Here is an 8647-nt window from a genome sequence, read left to right on the forward strand (position 1 = left end):
AGATTACCCCCACTTCAGGAGCAGCAGGTCTCTGAAATGATGGGTGGTCTCCATGTCTGGAGACTGGAAACAACCACAAGACTGAATTCCTGTCCATGGGTGAAACGTGGCATCTCAGAGGCCAAGGCAGGAAAGAGTTCAAACTTACAGGGCACCAGGTGGACAGAGCTGGATCTTGACTGACTAAATATGGACATCCAAGTAGAGCCCACTGAAAGTTGCTACAAGTTCACAGCCAGGTCTCTGCTGCTGCTTGACTGGTAAGACTGTTTCACCTGGGAGGGCCTGCACTCCTGGCCCCACTCGGTCCACCGGGTTTTGATGGTGCTCTGCGTTAACAGTAATCAGCACGGGAGTTCAGAGCTGGGCCTGGAGCGGTCAGGAGACTCCAAGAAGGCATTGTAGGGGACCCCTCCCTACCCCAGTGGCTGCAGAAGGGCAGGGAGAAGCGCAGGGGGCCTCCTGCACCACTGCATGGCCTCACAGGGCAGGCCACTGTCCACAGGGTGTCATTCCACCTAGGGGACCTCACAGCTGTGGTGAGCTGTACCACATAGGAGAAGGAAGGTACGTAACCACACAACATGTTAGTGTTCCTCCACCACCGTTGGTGCAGAGAAGCCCAGGAAAACAGGCCTCACCAGTACATGTCCAGCTGTCCAAGCTGTGGTTGTCTCTCTTGCCTTCCATTGTGACAGCCCCTGTGGTGACCACCGGGGATTCTGTGAGCCCCTCAGGAATGCTGCTCCATGGACCCTTGAGATGGTGCTGAAGCCTATTGGGCAAGCCAGGGAAGAGAGGCACAGACGGTGTGCAACCATGAGGACAAGCAGGGACATGTGGCACGGGCTGACGGGAGTGGGCAAGGCCATAAGTACAAAACAGAGGGAGCAGCCTGAGGCATGGGGCTGGGGGCTGGCGGGGGGGGGGGGGCGCAGACAGACAGAACTGAGAGATCTAGGTGCAGGGAGGGCCTTGGGGCCCAGGGAGACCTGAGCATCCTCGGCTGAAGGTCCAGCTCTGCAGCAGACATCAGTGCATCCTTTGGAGGTGTGATGAAGGCTTAGAGGGAGATGCTGTCACATGGGGATGGGTCACTCACCGGAAAAGGGAAATGGGTGGGCTCAGGCCACTGACTCAGCTGGAGCCTGCCCCATGTGACATAGGCAGGGCACTCTGAGACAACCACTGATCCAGGTGGGTCAGGCATGGGTTCCAGCTTCATCTGAAGGTCAGCATGGTCTTCTGTGAGTCACTGTCTCCTCAACAATGAACAGTCCCAGAGAAAACAGCAACTGCGGCCCCAGCCCGGCAGCCCGGCAGCCGCAGAACTCAACAGTTCTGGGCGCCACAGGGGTGTCACAGCACCCACACACCACTCAGAAAGGCAGAAGTCTCCAGCAGTAGTCCACAAAAGAAAAACAAACCCAATCTCAGCCCCCCACCCCCACCCCCATGGATGCTAGCACAAGGGCTTACAAACCCAAGAGAAAATGCTGAAGTTACACAGTTTCCAGAAGAAAACAAAGAAGGGCTTGTTTGTGGCCCTGTTGTCTTAGTGAGTCCACTCTGGGCACCGGCTACAAAAATTCCAGCTCAACAAAACAAGCCATCAAAACACCAGGCTTCTACTCACTAAAACCACCACTAAGCCTGTATAGTAAAATGTAGGCCAGCTTGGGCTACAGAGAGGGACCCTACCTCAAATTTTAAAAAGGAAAAAATAAAACACACACATGCACACAAACTCATTAAAAATAATCAGGTGGAAGGAAAGAAGGGTGGGGGTGGGGCTGGAGCTGCAGAGATGGCCCAGTGGTTAAGAGCACTTGCTGCTCCTGCAGAGGACCTGGGTTCAATCCCCAGGACCAACATTAGGAATCTCACCACCACCTGTAACTCCAGCTCCACGGAATCCCGTGACTATTTCTGGCCTCCATGAGCACTGGAGCATATATGGTGCACACACATGCACTCAGGCACACACATATACATGATAAATAAACAAATCTTTATAAAAAATGAATTAGCGCTGGGTGGTGGTGGTTTAATCCCAGCACTTGGGAGGCAGAGGCAATCTGATTTCTGAGTTCAAGGCTGGCCTGGTCTACAGAGTGAGTTCCAGGACAGGCTCCAAAGCTATACATAGAAACCCTGTCTCAAAATGAACAATAAAAAAAGAATTAGCCACATACAACATGGCTGCTCTTGGCTACTAAGTCTGAGTATTTGGTGAAAGCCTAGAGATTTGAATGAACCACAAGACTCCTGGTCCTTTTCTGAGAGAATGTCTCTCACCTTTATTGTGGAGCAGCCTTATATACAAACTTACAAAAACCCCAGATCAAATGGTTCACAACAGGATATTGATCCCAGTGGGGTAAGGTCAGGAAAACAGGAGGTACCTGTAGTTATGCTGGAAAACAACTCTTAGAGACCCCATGGGGGCTGGGTTTCAACACTCCAAAGCTATACAGAGAAACCCTGTCTCAAAATGAACAATAAAAAAAAAAAAAAAGAAGTAGCCACATACAAAACCTAATTCAAAGTACATTAAAGATCTAAACACAGACTTAAACTAAAGAGGCTCTTAGGAGAGCATAGGATAGCAGCATGACTCGGAAGTTATGTCCAACCTAAGCCTGACACCAAGAGCATCAGTTAGATGCACCCAGGGGAGAAAAGTGACTACCGGCTGCAGGAAGCTCTACAGAGGCTCTGTCTGCTAAGGAGTGACCATCCAGGCACACGAATCTAAACCTCAGATAACTGACTTAAAAACAGATGTCTCTAAAAGTGACACTCAAGTGTCAGCAAGCTCATGAAGAAAGGCCCAAGGCCATTAATCATTACTGGGATGCTAATTACAAACAGTGAAGGAACCAGCTTCCCTTTCGGCAGCCATAACAGCCGAACATGTGCTTCTATGACCTTGACTTAGTCACTAGAAAGTCAGATGCCTGCCTTGTGACAAGGAACCAATCAGAAGTTAGCTGGTGGCGCTATGCTTTACGACCCTGAGTGTGCTTTATGGACTAGCGCACAGCAATGACGTAGAGAGCATAGCAACCACCCTGGGAGGGCCTATGGGCCATAACAACCAGTTGACCAATCAACACAGGGCAAGCCCTCCAAGCCTGGAGGCACACCAATCGTGAGCCTGTGCGTACCCCTAGACACTCCCCTTACGCTGCCCTATAAAGATCTATGCGCAGCGGCTTCAAACCGTCTTTTTCTAGCCATCTGCCATGGTGGGTGGGTGAAAGACCCGAGCTAACCTGGGGTTAGCTCGTTAAATTACAATAAAGCCTCCTGCAGTTTGCAGCAAGCTCTCGAATCCGCCTGGTGATTGGGGTGGCCGCGAACGTGGCCTGGGACCCCGGATACTTGAGTTTTTTTGGGGTCTAACAACAGGACATGAGTTCCAGCTCACATGTGCCTGTGGCTGGATATGTGGTGCTTCTTGAAATGGTGCTGCGTGGCTATGTGTCCTGAACACACCCAGTTCACACAGGGGTGAACTCCTAGCACAGAGTTAGGAGAAATAAGCCAGTCACGGAGACACACGGAGCCCAGTCCTTGAGACACCCAGATGTGCGTCTGCAATGAGCAGTGCAGGCATGTTTGGCCTCTGGGAGGTATTATGAGGGCTCCACCCTCACACATAGATTAATGCCAGCACACAAGAACTTAGCAAGGGAGTTTGGTTCCTTAGCTCTTTTGCCACACAAAGATACTGTATTCAAGGCACTATCTTGGATGCAGAGTACTGGTCCACACAAAATACCTTCCAGTCTCTGAAAATAAGTTTTTCTTCTTTATAAATGATCCAGTCTCAGGTATTCTGTTACAGCAGCACAAAACGGGATGATGTGTTAGCATAACCAAACAATAGAGACAGGAAATGGAATGTTGGTTGCCAGGCTGGGAGAAGGAGGGTGAGGAGGTTGTTAAATGGGCTCAGAATTTCAGACACAAAAGTTCTGGTGTTAGACCCCCCAAAAACTCAAGTATCCGGGGTCCCAGGCCACGTTCGCGGTCACCCCAATCACCAGGCGGATTCGAGAGCTTGCTGCAAACTGCACGAGGCTTTATTGTAATTTAACGAGCTAACCCCATGTTAGCTCGGGTCTTTCACCCATCCGCCATGGCGGATGGCTAGAACAGACGGCTCCTATGGGCTCCCAAAAGATCTTATAGGGCAGCGTAAGGGGTACGCACAGGCTCACGATTGGTGTGCCTCCAGGCTTGGAGGGCTTGCCCTGTGTTGATTGGTCAACTGGTTGTTATGGCTCATAGGCCCTCCCAGGGTGGTTGCTATGCTCTCTACGTCATTGCTGTGCGCTTGTCCGTAAAGCACACCCAGGGTCGTAAAGCATAGCGCCACCAGCTAACTTCTGATTGGTTCCTTGTCACAAGGCAGGCATCTGACTTTCTAGTGACTAGGTCAAGGTCATAGAAGCACATGTTCGACCGTTATGGCTGCCAAAAGGGAAGCCGGTTCCTTCATTGGGACTAGAGAGAGAGCTCAGTGGGTGAAGTGAAGCATGAGGGCAGTTCTCAGCACTTACGTAAAAGCCGGGCAGAGCAGCAGGAGCCTATCACCTGGACAAAGATGGATCCCAGAGCCACACTGGCTAGCAGGTCTAGCCAACAGTGAGTTTCAAGTTCAGTGTCTCAAAAAGCAATACAGAATGTAGCAAAGGAAGACAACTGCTGCCAGTCTCTGGCCTTCACATGCCCATATACAGACAAGTGCACTCACACACATACAAGTGTTCCCGACCCACAGGATGTCAACCTGGGGCAAGAGAGTCAGGGATTGGGAATGGGGACATGAGACCCAGAAACAACGACCACAAGACAGGATTCTGATCAAGTGGCAAACTTTATTTTTCTCAGGCTAGCTTATATAGTCAGTAGAGCAGGATATGGGGAGGGGTAGAATGTGTTGTTTGTGCACCAGGTGTTAGTGTAGGCAGGATATTAGGAAACCACAAAGAGGATATTTGGCAGGATAAAGAGTTATGAGTCTGTGGGTGGAGGACTGGGTCAAGTTGTTTCTTTTCTTGAGCTGAGGTTCTAAGGAGCTGCTATGTAAAGGTTAATATACATTATGTGGCCTGCCAAGCGTGGCCCAGGATCTCATGCCAAGCCCTGAGATCTTTGGCTCCCAACATACAAGAACACATGCAACAGTCCTGTGTGTGTGTACACTTGCTATTTAATAATTAAAGTCAGTCTGGCATAGCTTGGCCAATAGAGTACTTGTAAATATAAGAATATAAGACTGGGGACTCAGTTCAGTCCCCAGTCAATGCAAAATAAGAGCCAAGGGTGGTGGTGACTGTGTGTTTCTAATCCCAATGTGGAGAAGCAGACAGGCAGTCCCTGGAGTTTGCTGGCCAGCCAACCTAGCCAACTAGGCAAGTTCAAAACAGTGAGAGGCCTTGTGTCAAGAAGGGAATGACACCGGAGATTGTTCTCTGACCTCCACAAGCACACACACATGCAATTGCACCTTCACACACATACATGTACCTGCACACACAAACACATAGGTATGTGCACCTTCACACACATACATGTACATGCATACACACACACACACACACACACACACACACACACACACACACAGGTATGTGCACCTTCACACACATACATGTACCTGCATACACGCATACATCCACACAGATAGTTACTATGGTAACTTTTAAGTTGTGTAGTTTTTCATACAATTTTCAAAAAAACGAATAAACAAGATCAGAAAAGGCAAAAAAGCCCACAAGACATGTATCTAATAGGGACTGAACTGTGAATAAACAGCTCCCACAACTCAATAGAAACATAAATACCAGGTGTGGTGGCCCACACCTGCAATCCCATCACTCAAGAAGCTGAGGCAGAATGACCACAAGTCCTAGGGTAGCCTGGGCTACATTGTGAGATCCTTTCTCAAACAAACAAACCCCCAAATGTGGCATAGAACTTAACACACAGTGCAGAAGGAAGAGACAAGTAGCTGGGCGTGGTGGGGCATACCTGTTATCCCAAACTCAGAAGGCTGAGGCAAGAAGATAATTCAAGGGCAGCCCGGCCTACAAAGCAAATCCCGGACCAACCTCAGCCACTTTTAGAGACCCTGTCTTAAGAGAAAACAGGACAAAAGACAGGAAGAGATGTGGGCAGTGACTGAGAACAACACCCACAGGCAACCCTGAGCCATGAGGCTCTGCCACCCCAGGCTGGCATGTCCAGATCTCTTTGGACAGACTAGCTGAGGCCCTGTGGAAGAACTGGCTGGTGGGAACCAGGTACCACTGAATCTCCTGAGAAGCCTCCTGCAGGCCAGGGGAAAGGCGCAGAGCCTGCACAGCTGCCTCCGGCAGGGCCCTCTGCGGGCATGCTGGGAGACAATGGCGGGCTCCAGCTCTGGCACACTGTGGGCGGAAGAAGAGCGGCTTAAGCTGAAGCTTTGAAACACTTAGGGAGGTGGTGGCTTTTGATGACCTTGAACTACCTCTGCTCCAAGATCCAGTAACCCTGCAACTTTGGGGGCACTTATCCAGGAGAAATGAAAGTGTGTCCACGGAGACTTGTTTCAGCAGTGTGCTCATGACAGGTCAAGCTCCCGTCTGGAGGAAATGGATGACAACGCTGGTACACTTTCGCAACGGGCTATAGAAGAACAAACACTGACTTGCACAAGAACACCATAAACCTAAAAACACTGCTTCGGGAAAGCGGCTTGGCCCCAAGGAACACGGGCAGGATCTGCCTCGTGTGGGCACCCACACTTTTACTGAAACTCACCTCAGCAGAGTGGCCACACCAGGCCACACAGGTTCTGAGGGCTACAAACATCTGTGGGGACGGAACGCCCTGTTGCCTTGGGAGGAGGAGGTGCAGTAGGCGCCATCCACAGTGTGGACTTGAGGGCTCCCTGAGTGTGATGTACACCTCGGGCAGCTGGTGTAGTAACTGTGCAAAGAGAGAAAGGACGGAGGAGGGAGGGGAGCAGGCAGGCAGGCAGGCAGTCTGGCTACTGGGACAGTGAATACTGTCAACTGGACAGGATCCAAAATCACAGATGAGACTAACCTTTGGCACGTCTGTGAAGGAGTTCCCAGCCAGGGTTGATCAAGGGAGGAAGCTCTGTCCTGAGTGTGATGGCACCGTGTGGGTCCTAGACAGAACAGAGACCTTTACCTCCCGACCGTGGATGCCGTGTGACCTCAAGCTCCTTTACTGGGTGTTTTGCCACAACAGCCAGCGAGAAAAGCAAATCAAGTATCAATGTTGAAATTGTATTGATTTCAATTCAATTGAAACTGACATTGTATCGATTGCTCACACCGGCTATTTCATTATTGTATCTGCCCGGGTGACTAGCTTGAATTGTCAACTTGACACAACCTAGGAAGAGAGACTCAGTGAGGACTGTCCATACTGGGTCGGTTTGTGGGCATGTCCAGGGATTGTCTTCACTGACTGATGTGGGAAGACCCAGCCCACTGTGGGCGGCAACATTCTCCAGGCAGATAGAATGGAGAAGGCAGGCAGAGCACAGCCAGCAAGCAGGTGAGTGTGTCTGCACTCACTCCTCTCTGCTCTTCACTGTGGACGCAATGTGACTAGCTACTTGAAGCTCCTGCCTTGACTTCCCCACAATCCTGGACTGTGATCTGGAATTACAAATGGAAATAAACCCCTTTCTCCTGCAAGTGGCCTTTTATCCGTGAATTTATCATAGCAACAGAAATAAAACTAAGACATTAGCAAGCAACGGTACCAAACAAAAGTAGCCAGACACCCATGAGTTCTGTATGAACATGCTTCCACATCTAGAGACAATGCTCAGCAGTTAAGAGCACTGACTGCTCTTCCAAAGGACCCAGGTTCAATTCCCAGCACCTACAAGGCAGCTCACAGTTGTCCACTTTCCAGGGGACTCAAAGCCCTCTCCTGGCCTTTGAGGGCACCAACTGTGCATGTGGTGAATGGATACGCATGCAAGCAAAACACACACAAAACAAGCAAACAAAAATCATGCTTCCATGGGGTCGCAGGTCCACCCTGTGCTCAAGGGATTCATTCACTGACAATTGGTGTCTGAGGTGCTGGCTGCCTGCAGTGCTGAGAGTCATCACTAGGTGGCAGTGCTGATCCAACTCCGAGTGACAAGGAGTCCTTCCTTCCCCAGACTTTTAACAGGCGCAGAAGCAGCTCTTTGGAAAATATTATTTCAGGGGAGAAACTGCGTACGCGATGGCATGCCGCTTCCTAATTGCTGGTTGTCAAGAGCCTTTTAATGCTACGCTATTTACGTTAACGTGGCATTCTGTTTTGGGAATCCAAATAATAACCTAACAAATACCACACCTAAAGGCTGGCCCTGTCTCCCACCTGTCCTCCCTGTGGAGTGTGACTGCTTGGTCTCTGCAGCGAGGCTCCAGATGGGCACAGTCTTGTCTGGCTTTGGTAGCCCACTCTGTGGAGAGCAACACCCGGTACGTGCTTGCTCGCATGGACTCTGCTGCCTGCCTGCCTGTCCTGCCCTTCTGCTCCTTAAAAGCAGAGATGTAGGTCAGGCGTTGGTGGCTCACGCCTTTAATCCCAGCTCTTGGGAGGCAGAGGCAGGCGG

Source organism: Cricetulus griseus, chromosome 5, assembly GCF_003668045.3.
Source record: "Cricetulus griseus strain 17A/GY chromosome 5, alternate assembly CriGri-PICRH-1.0, whole genome shotgun sequence".
Taxonomy (NCBI): domain Eukaryota; kingdom Metazoa; phylum Chordata; class Mammalia; order Rodentia; family Cricetidae; genus Cricetulus; species Cricetulus griseus.